Genomic DNA, 17499 nt, shown 5'->3' on the forward strand with positions numbered 1-17499 from the left:
AAGTAAGGGTTAGCTTTGTATTCTTATTTCCAGGAAGTTGCTAATGTCTTCTTCTTGTCCCCATGATAAATGCATCAGTCTTTGGTGCTGATAAATGAATGGTAATGCCCACAGGACAAACATGTGTCAGGTTCCCTTCTCATTCAAACCTACCCCAATATGCCTCTAATCAAGAACCTATCTTTGATCCTTACGACAAGTGAATCCGTCTTCAATTCTCCCTTCCTCTCCAAAGTCTGCAACACGGATTCCATATACCAGTGGACAGTGGGTGATACCCCATGGTGTGATGCAGCCTAACACTGAGTTCTGGGCCATCACAGCCCAGAGGTCCAAAATGAATTGGGGTCTGCAGTCAGGGGAAATATCCGCTCAGCCAAACTGAGCAACCGAGCTGCTGATGGAAGCCTGAGCCACATCCGTGGCTGTTGTCAATGCTTGTGGGATGACTCTGGCTACCCAGTGTTACAGTCCACCATGGTAAGGAAGTGAGTGAAACCGCAAGAGCAGGGAAGAGGACCAACAAGGACCACATTGTCGTGGTGAAACTGTCATTCAGGGACCTCAAAAAGTGCCAGTGTTGGCTAAACATTGCAGTTAATTTTGCCCACAGGCATTCCAGTCAGGCTGCAGTCCAATCACACACATCCTTTCTAAGGCCATGCCTCACAAACTTCAGTGCAGCCAGTTTCTGTGCGGCCTTCCTGCCCAGATGTGAAAGGCCATGAATGGAGATGAAAACGGTCTGCCTTCAGCTTGCAGGCACTATGGGGAGAAGGCAACTTATTGAGACGTCACACAGCAGAGACACACCAGCTTACCCAAAATTAATGTCAGCCAGTCGCAGGACCATGATTGCTGTTTGGTAAGCCTGGACCAGTCAACCCCTGTGTGTATGGCCTCAACAGCTGGCTGAGAGGCAATCTGCCAAGAGGTTATTTCCCCCCTTGTTGTGTTGTTTATACAGAGGCCAGGTTGTGTGGCTGCCAAGGCAGGCCAATGGTCTGATACTTTTGGCCATCACGTGCACAAGGGGTTTGTTTACGACAATATCTCACAGATATGCTACAGTGTTGCACTGAGACCTGATTCGGAGTTTATTAAGATCACTCACACGTCATCAAAATTATTACAATGATATCTTAAAGTTTTGCATCAATCGCACTTTCCAACAAGTTTGAATAGGAATCTCTAGTTTTATCTACAACACATCTTAGCTGTTACAGAGAAAACCAAACAATGCACCTGCTCAAGGAAGAATGTGAGTTCCACACAAAACATGCTCTGCATCATTCCTGTCTCAACAATCTGACATGTACTTCTGTTTTATCAAACCTTTTCAACTACTCTCCAATCAACAATTCACCAACTTTCCTTTCTTTCTTTCTTTTTCAATCTTTTTATTAGTTTTTATAAAAAAAACAAAACATAATATTATATTAAATAGGTTATGAATACAATAGATTTGAAATTAAATTAGTAACAAGATAACAATATCTTATTAAACTATCAGTGAAAAAAGATCATACAATAATCAATCAACTTTCCTTTAACCCTTTCTACATACTACAACTCTAAACCATTCACATTTTAGTTCTAATAAACCTTTGGCGAATTCAGCAGGACACCCCTTGATAATGGAAAAATATATGTCTGTTTTATTATTCTCTCTGCCCCTGCATGTACCTTTGATCATTCACCAACTCTGTTCACCCTCTTTCAGCCCTTCCCATTACCCCCATGCCTCACTCTTTCTCTGTTCTTTACCGCACTTTCTCTCCAGAGTGAAACTTGTTCTACACAGCAACTGTGCATATTTATTTGTACTTTCTCGTGTCTCCCTGTGCAAATGTTGTGTAACTTGCAATATCTCCAGCATATTCATTTCACATTTACAACATCTGAAAATGTTTTCCTTCTGAATAAGAGCAGCTTTGTGTCCTTTCGAACAAACTTTCCAGGAAATTGCCAATGACTTCTTTTGTCCCCATGATAAATGCAACAGGTTTTATTGCTGATAAATGAGTGATGATACCCACAGGACAAACATGGGTCAGGTTGCCTTCGCCTTCAAATCTGCTCCATCATGCCTCCAATCAAGAACATATCTCTGATCCTTACTACCAGTGAAGCATCTTCAATTTTCCCTTCTTCTCCAACACGGACTGGCCCGTAAAGCAGATTCCAGTGATGCAGGACTTCTCCAGCCCAGCTAAATACTGGGCAGTCCCTCTCTATCATTAGCAAATTTGATTGAAGAAGTTGTGTACAGAGCAGTCCTGTCATATACAGGGGCATTTCTTTTTAAAGAAAGAAAAGATTTGTTTTCAGTTAGTATGTGAATTTTATTTTCTCATACCTCGTGGGTATGCAGTATTCCTTGGATTGTTTACCATTTGTATCTAATCCCTGGATTCGCTCCGGGTTTTTATAAGACCATAAGATATAGGAGCAGAAGTAGGCCATTTGGCCCATCAAGTCTGCTCCACCATTCAATCATGGGCTGACCCAGTTCTTCCAGTCCTCCCCACTCCCCTGTCTTCACCCCATACCTTTGATGCCCTGGCTACTCAAGAACCTATCTATCTCTGCCTTAAATACACCCAATGACTTGACTTCCACAGCCACTCGTGGCAACAAATTCTACAGATTGACCATCATTGACTAAAGTAATTTCTCCATATCTCTGTTTTAAATGGACATCCTTAAAACCTGAAGACGTGCCCTTTTGTTCTAGACTCCCTACCATGGGAAATTAATCTACCCTATCTAATCTGCACACGCCTTTTAGCATTCAGAATGTTTCTATGAGATATCCCCTCATTCTCCTGAACTTCAGGGAATACAGCCCAAGAATTTCAAGATGTTCCTCATATGATATTCCTTTCATTCCTGGAATCATTCCAATGTCAGTATAACCTTTCTAAAATAAGGAGCCTAAAACTGCATACAATACTCCAAGTGTGGTCTCACGAGTGACTTATAGAGTCTCAACATCACATCTCTGTTCTTATATAATGACAACAAATCCTACAGATTTACCATTATCTGACTAAAGTAATTTCCCTGCATCTCAGTTCTAAATGGACATCCTTCAATCCTGAAGTCATGCCCTCTTGGCCTAGAATTCCCTACTATGAGAAATAACTTTGGAGACATTCTATACCCCTAGAAATAAACTCCAATATTAGATTTGCTTTCTTCACCAACAACTCAACCTGAAGGTTCACCTTTAGGGTATCCTGCACAAGGACTCCCAAGTATCTTTGCATCTCTGCATTTTGAATTCTCTCTCCAACTAAATAATAGTCTGCCCGTTTATTTCTTCCATCAAAGTGCATGACCATACGCTTCCCAACATTGTAATTCATGTTCTGCTTCTTTGCCTATTCCCCTAAACTACCTAAGTCTCTCTGTTTCCTCAACACTACCCGCCACTCCACCTATGATTGTATCATTGGCAAATTTACCTACAAATCCATTAATCTCATTGTCCACATCATTGACATACATCGTAATAATTAGCGGTTCCAACTCTGACCCCTGTGAAACCTGATTGGTAACCAGCAGCCAGCCAGAATAGGATCCCTTTATACCCATTCTCTGCTTTCTGCCGATCAACCAATGCTCCACCCATGCTAGTAACTTCCCTGTAATTCCATGGGCCCTTATCTTGCTACGCAGCCTCATATGTGGCACCTTGTCAAAGGCCTTAAAAATTCTCAACAGTACATCCTTGCTTTTATATTTTAGTCCTCTTGAAATGAATGCTAGCTTTGCATTTGCCTTTCTCACCACAGAGCCAACCTGCAAAATAACATTTGGGGAATCCTGCACAAGGATTCACAAGTCACTTTGCGTTTTTTGTATTTTCTCTGCATTTATGAAATAGTTAACTCTTTCATTTCATCTATCAAAGTGCCAAACCATACACTTCCCAAAACTATATTCCATCTGCCATTTGTTTGCCCATTCACCTAACCTGTCTCAATCCCTCTGCAGCCCATGGCATTACAGAAAAGATTCTAGCAAGGGTAAATCAGTGGCTGATTGGCTTGAGTCAGAGAACAGGAATAAAGGTAGCCTTTTCTCTTTTACTGCTGGCGTCTTTTGGGGTTCCGCAGGAGTCTGTGTTGAAACCAATTCATTTTACTCTGTATGTCAAAGACTTGGAATTGATGTTTTTGTTGCAAAGTTTGCAGACAATACAAAGATAAATGAAGGGGCAGGTAGTGTTGAGGAAATAGAGAGGCAACAGAAGGACTTAGATTAGGATAATGAGCAAAAGAAGTGGCAGATTGAATACAAAGAAACTGGAGAAAATTCAAAGATGGTTCACAAAAATGATTTCACGATTAAAGGGCATTTCATATGAAGAATGTTTGATGGCTCTAGGCCTGTATTCACTAGAATTGAGAAGAATGAGGGGTGACCTCATTGATATTGAAAGAGAGCTGAAAAGCCTTGATACAGTGCATCTGGAGAGGATGTTTTGTATGGTGGGAGTATCAAAGGCCAGAGGACACAGCCTCAGAACAGAGGGGTCTCCTTTTAGAACAGAGGCGAGAGATTTCTTTTGCCAGAATCTGTGGAATTTGTTGCCAAAGGGAGCTGTAGAGGCCAAGTCTGTGTGTATAGTTAAGGCAGAGATTGATAGATTTGCAATTGGTCAGGGTATGAAGGGACAGGGGAAGGAAGGCAAGTGACTGGGGCTGAGAAGAAAAATGGATCGGCAGAGCAGACTTGATGGGCAAATGTCCTAATTCTGCTCCTATATCGTGCCTGTCTAAATCTGATTTCATGGTTGGCAGAGATGGGGTTGCAGGCAAATGGTTTAATTTGAATGGTTCTCAAAACCTCCAACATCTCAGATCTACACATATGTATAGGGTTGCATCAGGGTTGGAAATCTAATCAACACAGGCATCTTGGAAAGAGAGAGGTGGGAATGGCAGCAAGGTATCCCCACTTTCACTGGGAAACCTGACACTAATGATGAATTATTTTCTTGTGTTTCAGGTTTAAGGGAAGAAACATGATGCTGGTGTGGGTTTTGGTGGTGACCGCACTGCCTGTTAGTGAGGTGGCAGGAAAGGTCCATTAGTTCCAGGATCGTTATAAATATGTTGCTGTGAGGAATGACTACACAGGCACTGCGCTGGGACTGTGAGACATGGGAAATTATGGGTATTGGGTATTGGGACGTGGAAGGAAATTGAATTGATTTGATTTGAATTGACTTTATTTCTTACATCCTTCACATACGAGGAGTAAAAATCTTTGCATTATGTCTCCATTTAAATGTACGATGTGCAATCATAGTACTTTATAATAAATAGAATAGTCAATGTAATACAGAGTATACTCAACTCAGTGAGTTCATCAGTCTGATGGTCTGGTGGTAGAAGCTGTCCTGGAGCCTGTTAGTCCCAGCTTTTATGCTGCGGTACAGCTTCCCGGATGGTAGCAGCTGGAATAGATTGTGGTTGGGATGGCTTGGGTCCCTAATGATCCTACGGGCCCTTTTTACACACCTGCCCTTGTAAATGTCCTGAATCATGGGGAATTCACAACTACAGATGTGTGTCACACTGTCAGAGGGACAGTACTGAGGGAGTGTCACACTGTCAGGGGGAGAGTACAGAGGGAGGGTCAAACTGTCAGAGGGACAGTACTGGGGGAGTTTCACACTGTCAGAGGGAGAGTACTAAGGGAGTGAGACACTGTCAAAGGAACAATACTGAGGGAGGGTCAAACTGTCAGAGGGACTGTACAGAGGAGTGTCACACTGTCAGGGGGACAGTAGAGGGAATCACAGAATCCTGTGATTAAGGGAGATACAGTTCCCATACCAGGCAGCGATGCAGCCAATCAGGATGCTCTCAATTCTGCCCCTGTAGAAATTTCTTGGGATTTGGGGACCCATACCAAACTTCCTCAACCACTTGAGGTGAAAGAGGTGCTGTTGTGCCTTTTTCACCACACAGCTGGTGTGCACAGACCACAGGAGGCCCTCGGTGATGTGGATGCCGAGGAAATTGAAGCTGTTTATCCTCTTAGCTCCGGATCCATTGATGTCAATAGGGGTTAGCTTGTCTCTTTTCCTCCTGTAATCCACAACCAGCTCATTTGTGTTTGTGACATTAATGGAGAGATTGTTTCCTTGACGCCACTGCGTCAGAGAGATGACTTCTTCCCTATAGGCCACCTCATTATTGTTTCAGGTAAGGCCAATCAATGTAATGTTGTCGGCAAATTCAATTAGCAGATTAGAGCTGTGGCTGACGATACAGTCATGGGTATATAGGGAGTAACTCAGTATGCAGCCCTAAGGGGCTCCTGTATCGAGAGTCAGAGGGTTGGAGGTGAGGGAGCCCACTCTTACAACCTGCTGGTGATCTGACAGGAAGTACAGGATCCAGCTGCACAAGGCAGGGTCAAGGCCAAGGCCTCTGAGTTTCTTGTCGAGCCTGGATGGAACTATAGAGCTGAATGCCGAACTGTAGTCCAAGAACAGCATTATCACACAAGCATCCTTCTTCTCCAGACGTGTAAGGATGGTATGTTTTGCAGTGGCTATTGCATCATCTTTTGATTGGGTTGAGTCGGTAGGCAAATTGTAGGGGGTCTAGTTTGGGTGGTAGCAAGCTGCAGATGTAATCCTTGACCAGACTCTCAAAGCATTTGCCTGTTATTGAGGTGAGTGCAATAGGACGTCAGTCGTTCAGCCATGTACCCTTGGTCTTTTTTGGTACAGGGACAATGGTGGACAGTTTGAAGCAGGAGGGCATTCAACACTGGGAAAGGGAGAAATTAACAATGTCTGTAAACACACCGGCCACTTGTGTTGTGCAAATCTGAAGTACTCGCCCTTGGATGTCTTCCAGTCCCGCGGCTTTGAGACCTGTCCACTCATTGGAAACATCTGCATATCTCAGCCTCAGAGATGACCAGGATGTCCTAAACAAAATGTCTCTTGTTTAGGACATTCACCTCCAAGCTACTGAGATGGAGGATGAGTCAGAGGCTCTCTTATGGAGAGCAGACAGAGATTTCTCCACAGTGTCACTTCATAGGGAAACATACTTGTACGCATGATGGTGAGAATGAAGACAATAGTGAGGATTTCCACAGAGCTGGCAAAGGTTGTAGTTGTGCCTGATTTGATAACTTAACTGACACACAACATCTCTTCAAAATATCAAAAATTTTACAGAATATAGCATTGAGACAGGCAGGTGACAGAGATGAGTGGAGGAAGCACTTTGGGTTGAGTGATCATGATTTCATTAGTTTCAAGACATTATGATGAAGAATAGGACTGGTCCTCAGGTGAATTTCTAACCTAGAGGAAGGTCAATTCTGATAGATCTACCAGGTGTAGAATGGATTAGATTGTTTTCCAGCAAACAAATGCTAGGCAAGTGGGACTCCTTCTGAAGTGAAATATTGTATGTACATGCAAACACGAGGAAATCTGCAGATGCTGGAAATTCAAGCAACACACACAAAATGCTGGTGGAACGCAGCAGACCAGGCAGCATCTATAGGGAGAAGGACAGTCGACGTTTCAGGCCGAGACCCTTCGTCAGGACTAAACAGAACGAAAAGATAGTAAGAGATTTGAAAGTAGGAGGGGAAGGGGAAATCTGAGATGATAGGAGAAGACAGGAGGGGAAAGGGTGAAGATAAGAGCTGGAAAGGTGATTGGCAAATGGGAGACAGAGCTGGAGAAGGGAAAGGATCATAGGACAGGAGACCTAGGAAGAAAGAAAGGGGGAGGGGAGCACCAGAAGGAGATGGAGAACAGGCAAAGAGTGATCCTGAGAGAGGCAGAGAGAGAAACAAAAGAAGGGGGGGAGGTGGAATGAATAATTAAATAAGGGATGAGGTGAGAAGTGGAGGAGGGGCATTAACAGAAGTTAGAGAAATCAATGTTCATGTCATCAGATTGGAGGCTACCCAGATGGAATATAAGGTGTTAAGGTATTAAGGACTCCCTTGTCCATTCATCCCCCCCATCCCACCAATCTCCCTCCTTGCACATACCCTTGTAAGCAAAACCAGTGCTACACCTGCCCATTCACTTCCTCCCTCATCACCGTTCAGGGCTCAAGACAGTCCTTCTATGTCAGGTGACACTTAACCTGTGAGTCAGCAGATGTGGTATACTGCCTCTGGTGCTCCCGGTACAGCCTTTTATATATTGGTGAGACCTGACACAGACTGGGAGACCGTTTTGCTGAACACCTACGCTCGGTCCACCAGAGAAAGCAGGATCTCCCAGTGGCCACACATTTTAATTCCACGTCCCATTCCCATTCCTATATGTCTATCCATGGCCTCCTGTACTATCAAGATGAAGCCACACTCAGGTTGGTGGAACAACACATTATCAAAAATTCACTCTAAAGTCAACAGATTGGACAACAAAAAAACCATTGTCAACCAGATCCATGCCAGCCACCAAGTACAATCGATGTCATCTCCTTCACCAGTACTTGGCCTGCGACCATCCATCATGCCATTATGATTCAACTGCTGCTTCAATGTTTCTAAGTGCTGTGAGAGTACCTAACTCTCCCGCCGTCTCAGGAAATGCATCCAAGATTGCAAATATACTTCTGGTGAAAAAAATATTCAGATGCCCTCTGAATCTCTTCCACCTCACCTTAAATCATGTCCTCTGGTTTTAGATGTCTCTGTACTGAGGAGTAGTTTCTCATATCCACGGATTCCATGCCCCTCTTTATATTGTGGATCTCAATCACATCTTCATTCAGGCTCCTCTACTCCAGGGAAGCAAACCAAGTCTATCCAGTCTCTTCTCATGTCTGAAACACTCCATCTCAGACAATCTCCTGGTGAATCTCCTGTGTACCCTCTCCTGAGCTCCAGGTGTGAACAAAACAAAATGTTTCATAAAGTTGTTTCTCTTGGATCTTCTTCAATCATCCACATGGGATTTTCTCAAACACTATTAAAATTGATGTTTGCCATATCAAACTTCCTATCCTCACTGACACTTGATGAGAGCTCTAAAAACTTAATTCCTCATCAGATACAACCATCTCTTAACAAAATGTTTCATTCTTGAATAACCTGCCAATCTCTAAATTTCAATTGGTCCCATTCTTCATAATTGCTTATAAACATTTCCCACCACCAGTGTCAGACTGTGATCTGTAGTTGCCCAATAAACCACTGTCCCTATTACAAAGATTGTGTCCCTCCAGAAACCCTTCAGTTCTCTGGCACCATGATGTGGACAAAGTGCATTGGCCAACCTCTGCAGATTCACAGAGTTTCTTGTGTTGTGACTATTTGGAATTGATGTTTTAATAATCCCCTGTAATTATTCCATTAACACTCAACACCTGTTTAATTGAAAGGGAACAACAATACCTTGGAAGTGGAGGAGCGACTGTACAATCCTCATCGTCTAACTCAAGGACATTGTGATGAAAATTGGTTTTATTTTCCTCCTTTAAACACCTGTAATCGGTTTTTCCATGACTAAAAGACATGGAAAGAAGCTGAGGTAAGTCATTGAAACCCAGCGATTGCTCTGGGAGTTCTGGAAAATGTTGGTCTCTGCTTGTTCATTCCCATGAACTCACAGTACAGCCTCTGATTGAATTCTCCATGATGGGTCCTTGTGTTACAAGGTGCGCTTCTCTGCAGCTGTGGGCTCCGCTTCCTATCAGTCAGGTCAATGTGTGAATTTTTTTTTAAAAAACCATAAGCCATAGAGCAGAATTAAGCCGTTCCATCATGGCTGACTTATTATCTCTCTCAACCCCATTCTTCTGCCTTCTCCTTGTAACATTTGATAACCTGATTAATCAAAACATTATCAACTTTTAGCTTAAATATACCCAATGACTTTGCCCGCATGGTTGTCTGAATTCCAGAAATTCACCACCCTCTGGATAAAGAAATTTTCTCTCATCTGTTTTCTAAATGGTTATCCCACAGTTCTGAAGCTGTGCCCTCTGGTCCTCAACTCGTCCACTATAGGATACATCTTCATTACTTCCATTGTATTTTGGCCTTTCAATATGTGATAGGTTTCAAAGAGATCCCCCCTGATTCTTCTAAACTCTAATTACTAAAGCACACAAAATCAATCACTCCTCATGTGTTACTCTGTATTTCCTGATCGTTCCCATGAACCTCCTCTGGACATTCTCCAATGCCAGTGCAGATTTTTTAAGATAAGGGGATCAAAACTATTCACAATACTCCAGTGCAGTCTGACCAATGCCTTATAAAGGCTCAGCATTTCATCCTTGTTTTCATATTTTTTGTACTGCTTATTTTCACATAACTATTTAATAGACATGTGTATACTTCAAGTACTGTTGCCATAAGGGTAACAAATTCCACAACAAATGCTAGTGATATTAAATCTGATTTTGATTCCATTGTCGTTATCTTGAAACGAAAGCTAATTTTGCATTTCCTTTCTTTGCCACAGACTCAGCTTGCAAGTTAACCTTTAGGGAATCCAGCACGAATCCCTTTGAACCTCTGATTTTGAATTTTCTCCCCAGCATTGTCTATCCTGCCAGTTTTTTGCTCAAAGAATTCTAACAGATTTGTCAGACAATATTTCCTCTTTAGAAAACTATACTAACTTTGGCCCATTTTATCATGTGCCTTCAGGTATCCCAAAGGCTCATCGTTAATGACAGATTCCAATATCCTTCCAACCACTGTTCAGGCTAACTGTCTCCTGTATGAGTTCTTCAGCTAAACATTCATGTGCCAGATCATCCCATTGTTAATCCCTCAATTGCATGTGTCACAGGCAGCAATCCAGAGATCATATCTCCAGAGGGTTTCTGGCTTTTCAGTTTCCTGCCTAACCCCCTATATTCTCCATTCAGAGCCTCCTCCCTTTTCCTACCTCTGTCTTTGCTACCAATATGTAGCACAACTTCCAGTTGTTCATCATCCCCCGATAGAATGCCGTAACCCCATCCAAGACTTCTATGGCCCTGGCACCTAAAGTGTAACATACCATCTGGGTGTCTATTTCACATCCATATAACAATTACAGCATGGAAACAGGCCATCTCGGCCCTTCTAGTCCATGCCGAATGCTTACTCTCACCTAGTCCCACTGACCCGCACTCTGCCCATAACCCTCCATTCCTTTCCTGACCATATACCTATCCAATTTTACTTTAAAAGACAATACAGAACCTGCCTCTACTACTTCTTCTGGAAGCTCGTTCCACACAGCTACCACTCTCTGAGTAAAGAAATTCCCCCTCGAGACCCTTAAATTTTTGCCCCCTAACTCTCAACTCATGTCCTCTTATTTGAATCTCCCATACTCTCAATGGAAAAAGCCTATCTATGTCAACTCTATCTATCCCGCTCATAGTTCTAAATACCTCTATCAAGTCACCCCTCAACCTCTTACGCTCCAGAGAATAAAGACCTAACTTGTTCAACCTTTCCCTGTAACTTAGGTGCTGAAACCCAGGTAACATTCTAGTAAATCTTCTCTGTGCTCTCTCTATTTTGTTGACATCTTTCCTATAATTTGGTGACCAGAACTGTACACAATACTCCAAATTCAGCCTTACCAATGCCTTGTACAATTTTAACATTACATTCCAACTCCGATACTCAATGCTCTGATTTATAAAGGCTAGCATACCAAAAGCTTTCTTCACCACCCTATCCACATGAGTTTCCACCTTCTGGGAACTATGTACCATTATTCCTAGATCACTCTGTTCTACTTCATTCTTCAATGCTTTACCATTTACCATATATGTCCTATTTGGATTACTCCTACCAAAATGTAGCACTTCACACTTATCAGCATTAAACTCCATCAGCCATCTTTCATCCCACTCTTCTAACTGGCCTATATCTCTCTGCAACACCACCTAGCTTAGTATCATCTGCATAATTACTAATCCAATTTACCACCCCATCATCCAGATCATTAATCTATGTGACAAACAACATTGGACCCAGTACAGATCCCTGATGCACACCACTAGTCACCGGCCTCCAGCCTGACAAACAGTTATCCACCACTACTCTCTGGCATCTCCCATCCAGCCACTATTGAATCCATTTTACTACTTCAATATTAAAACCTAATGATTGAACCTTCCTACTAACCTTCCGTGCGGAACCTTGTCAAAGGCCTTAATGGTCCAAGTAGACAACATCCACTGATTTACCCTCATCAGCTTTCCTCGTAAGCTCTTCAAAAAGTTCAATAAGATTTGTCAAACATGACATTCCATGCACAAATCCAAGTTGCCTGTTCCTAATTCGACCCTGTCTATCCAGATAATTATATACACCATCTCTAAGAATACTTCCATTAATTTACCCACCACTGACGTCAAACTGACAGGCCTATAATTGCTAGGTTTCCTCTTAGAACCCTTTTTAAACAATGGAACCACATGAACAATACGCCAATCCTTTGGCACCATCCCCGCTTCTAATGACATTTGAAATATTTATGTCAGAGCACCTGCTAATTCTACACCAACCTCCCTCAAGTTCCTAGGGAACTGTCAGGTCCCAGAGATTTATCCACCTTTATATTCCTTAAAAGCGCCAGTACTTCCTCCTCTTTAATCCCCATAGTTTCCATAACCTCCCTACTTTTTTCCCTTACCTTACACAATTCAATATCTTTCACTTTAGTGAATACCAAACAAAAGAAATTGTTCAAAATCTCCCCCATCTCTTTCGGCTCTCCACATAGCTGTCCACTCTGATTCTCTAAGGGACCAATTTTATCCCTCACTATCCTTTTGCTGTTAATATAACTGTAGAAACCCTTCCAATTTATTTTCAACTTACTTGCCAAAGCAACATTGTATCTTCTTTTAGCTTTTCTAATTTCTTTCTTAAGATTCTTTTTACATTCTTTATATTCCTCGAGCACCTCATTTACTCCATGCTGCCTATATTTATTATAGATCTCCCTCTTTTTCCGAACCAAGTTTCCAATATCCCTTAAAAACCATGGCTCTCTCAAACTTTTAACCTTTCCTTTCAACCTAACAGGAACATAAAGATTCTGTGCCCTCAAAATTTCACCTTTAAATGACCACCATTTCTCTATTACATCCTTCCCATAAAACAAATTGTCCCAATCCACTCCTTCTAAATCCTTTCTCATCTCCTCAAAGTTAGCTTTTCTCCAATCAAAAATCTCAATCCTGGGTCCAGTCCTATCCTTCTCCATAATTATATTGAAACTACTGGCATTGTGATCACTGGACCTGATGTGCTCCCCAACACATACCTCTGTTACCTGACCTATTTCATTCCCTAACAGAAGATCCAACACTGCCCTTTCTCTAGTTGGTACCTCTATGTATTGCTGCAAAAACTATCCTGCACACATTTTACAAACTCCAAACAATCCATCCCTTTTACTGTATGGGCTTCCCAGTCTATGTGTGGAAAATTAAAATCTCCCACAATCACAACCCTGCACTTACTACAAATATCTGCTATCTCTTTGCAAATTTGCTCCTCCAATTCTCGCTCCCCATTAGGTGATCTATAATACACCTGTATAAGTGTAACTACACCTTTCCCATTCCTCATTTCCACCCAGATAGGCTCCCTAGACGAGCCCTCTAATCTATCCTGCCAGAGCACCGCTGTAATGTTTTCTCCGACAAGCAACGCAACACCTACCCCCTCTTGTCCCTCCGGTTCTATCACACCTGAAACGACAAAATCCAGGAATATTTAGTTGCCAATCACACCCCTCCTGCAACCATGTTTCACTAATAGCTACAACATCATATTTCTAGGTATCAATCCACGCTCTAAGCTCATCCACCTTTCTTACATTAAAATAAATGCATTCAAGAAATTCTCCACCTCTTCCTCTCTGTTTATCTCTAACAGTACAAAGAGCTTTACTGTCTTCTTTTTCTTCCTTCTCCCATACATCTGTTCCTACTCTCTGGTTCGCCACCCCCCCCATATCTAGTTTAAATCCACTGGAGCCTCTCTAGCAAACCTACCTGTAAGAATGCTTGTCCCCCTCCAGTTCAGACGTAAACCGTCCTGCCGGAACAGGTCCCACCTTCCCTGGAAAACTGCCCAATTATCTATAAATCTGAAGCCTTCCTTCCTGCACCATGTCTTCAGCCACGTGTTGATCTGCACTATCTTACTATTTCTAAACCCACCTGCACGTGGCACTGGTAGCAATCCTGAGATTGCTATCCTGGAGCTCCTGTCCTTTAACTTGGAACCTAGCTCCCTAAACTCACCTTTCAGGACCTCCTCACTCTTCCTACCCACGTCATTGGTCCCTACATGGACCACGACATCTGGCTGCTCACCCTCCCTCTTGAGAATACTGAGAACTCGATCCGAGATATTGCAGAGCCCGGCACCAGGGAGGCAACAGACCAATCGGGATTCTCGATCTCTTCCACAGAACCTCCTATCTGTCCCCGTAACTATCGAATCCCCTATCACTACGGCTCTCCTCTTTTCCCTCCTTCCCTTCTGAGCTGAGGGTCCAGTCTCTGTGCCAGAGACGCAACCACTTCAACTTGTCCCTGGTAAGTCATCCCTACCAGCATTGTCCAAAACGGTATACTTATTGTTGTTGGGAATGGCCACAGGGATGCTCTGCTCTTCCCGTCTATTCCCCTTCCCTCTTCTGACAGTCACCCAACTACCTGTCTCCTGACTCCTAGGGGTGACTACCTCCCTGAAACTCCTGTCTATTTCTGCCTCTGCCTCTCGAATGATCAGAAGTTCATCCAGCTCCAGCTCCAGTTCCCTAACACGGTTTTTCAGGGGCTGCAGCTGGATGCACCTTTTGTAGGTGTAGACATCAGGGACAGCTGTGCTCGCCCTGACTTCCCACATACTGCAAACGGAGCACTCAACTGCCCTAACTGCTGTCTCCATTACCTACTCCTAAGCTAATTAGATTAATTAAAGGAGCTTACCCGGCCTTACCTCACCTGGAGTGAAGCCTCTGCTCGCTATTTAATTTCTCCCGCTGCCTCACGGGATCCACAGGATCATCTTTCTGCTCCCCTAACATGGAATACCCTATCTCTACTCACTATCACTATTCCCCTTCATCCCTCGTCATTTCTGAGCCGCAGAGCCAGACTCAGTACCAGAGACCTGATTATTGCCATTTCCACCTGATAGGTTGTCCCCCTCACAAGAGAAACCAAATCAGTCTACTTACTATTGAGGGGAACGGCCACAGGAGAATTTAGGAGAAACTCCACAACCAGCAGTTAAGACAGAGCTGGTTCTTACACCAAAACTTTGAAGAAAAACAAGTCTGTTTAAGGAAATTTCCAACATAAGGTCAAATGATTTACTGAAGGCTCAGTGTGAGGACTAAAGATAATGATACACTTTTATTTATAGGAGTTCTGCAATCAGCTCCCACATTATGGAAATCTGGCTACTGTGACCTCAAACGTACACAACATATTCATTGCTAACGTGATCCGTGCTGTAGATGCAAGCAAGCCTTGGACATGGATTGGCCTGAACGACATATGGAAGGTGAAGTTTATGATGACATGTTACATTGCCACCACAGACAGAATTACACCGTCCATCCTGCAGAGTAACAGGGGTTTGACAGCGTGGGGGTTACATAACTGGGTGTATCCTAATGATTCAAGGACACGAATCAGCTGGGAAATTTGGAAATAAAATGCAATATATCAATAGTAAACATTTCTATCAGAAATGGTGACAATGGAACTGCCAGACTGTTGTAAAAACTCATCTGGTTCACTGTTGTTCTTCAGGGTGAGGAATCTACCATCCTTCCCCAGTCTGACCTCACTGTGACTCCAGAGATCCATCAATGTGTGACTCTTAACTGCCCTCGGAAATGGTCAGAGGATGATCAGGGAAGGACAATAAATGTTGCTCTGACCAGAGTCACCACGTCCTGAGTACAAATAGATTCCATATGATTATGTCCCCGTTTATCTCCACATGAGCCTCCTCTCTCCCTCCTTCATCCGATACGATCAGTTTGACTTTCCTTTCTCCATCATGAGTACCTCTGTCTTTTCTCCACCGATCAGTGACCCCAGTGAGTCACATCCGAAACAGTCTGGAGAAAAAGGTTTCTCTCAAGGACCCTGTTGGATTGGTGAGTGACTCTCCTGTGTTTATGGTCCAGCACCACAAGTGGAAACATTTCTCTATGTTAGCCCTGTTGAATCTGCACAGTTTGAAGGAGGAAACCAGTGAGATTCTCGTCCACTCCACACACAATCATCTGATTGTACCATCCAAATGTTACTTGTATCTGTGGCTCTGCAGTTAGATCAGCTACCGAGAGATAGGGAGAGAGAGAGGGATAGAGAGACAGACAGAGACAAAGAGAGAGAGAGAGAGAGAGAGAGAGAGAGGAAGTGACACAGAGAGATAGAGAGAGAGAGAGGGAGGGATTGACAGAGAGAGAGAGAGGAAGTGACAGAGAGAGAGAAAGGGAAAAAAACAGAGAGAGAGAGGGAGAGTGTCAGTCAGAGAAAGAGAGAGAGTGAGTGGGAGTGACAGAGAAAGAGAGGGAGAGTGAGAGAGACAGAGGAAGTCAGAGAGAGAAAGAGACAGAGAGTGACAGAGAGACAGAGTGAAAGAGAGAGAGAGTGATACCCTCAGTCAATGAGGTATAATGGCTCAAGTATGTTCTACCTTTATTTATCTGTATCCATTCATGTGCTGTCTTTGTAAGTTCTTGTCATTTGTCCCTCTGGTGTTTATGAGATCAGTCTGTGTACTCGTGCTCAATTACTCTTTGTCTGAGTTGTCATTATTCTTTCTCCTTGATTGTTACTCTCAGATCCAGTTTCGTTTTTTCCCAGGATTCTGTTACTTCCATGAGATTTCCCCCACCCTAACAGTCCGTCATTTAAAATCTCATTCACTGCCCTGTTTGTCCTGTCTGCTCGTATTCTGGTCTCACTCTGACTCAGGTCCAGCTCCTCCCTGTACCATTAAGTGACAGGTTACTCTGCATTCCCACAGGAATAATCACTGATTTATATCCCACCGGAAGGGCCTTTCACATGGAGTGATGGAACTTCCTACACTTACAGATGCTGGGCTGGCCATCAGCCTGATAATCACCAAGGCAATGAAGACTGTGTGCACATTCTTTCTGGAAGTAAGTGTAACAGTGAGAGAAATGTTATTTCCATTTCAGACACAGTATTGAAGAGGCCTGTGGAGTGAACCAGCCTCATGCTCAGCAGAACTGGACTCATTGCCCAGCAGTTAGAGGAGGATAAATGGGATGTAATGCAGTGACAGGGGAACAGTCCGTGTATGAAGATGAAATAAAACAGACAATACTGGGTATTGTCTGAGTATATTTACTGAGTATTTCCAGAATTATTTTCACGTTTTCAACATTTACAACATTATGCTTGTGAACTAACAGTTCAATGTTTTGTTCCTTTTTTCTGCTTCACGGTTCTAGAACTT

The sequence above is a fragment of the Hypanus sabinus genome, chromosome 13 (assembly GCF_030144855.1).
Source record: "Hypanus sabinus isolate sHypSab1 chromosome 13, sHypSab1.hap1, whole genome shotgun sequence".
NCBI lineage: Eukaryota > Metazoa > Chordata > Chondrichthyes > Myliobatiformes > Dasyatidae > Hypanus > Hypanus sabinus.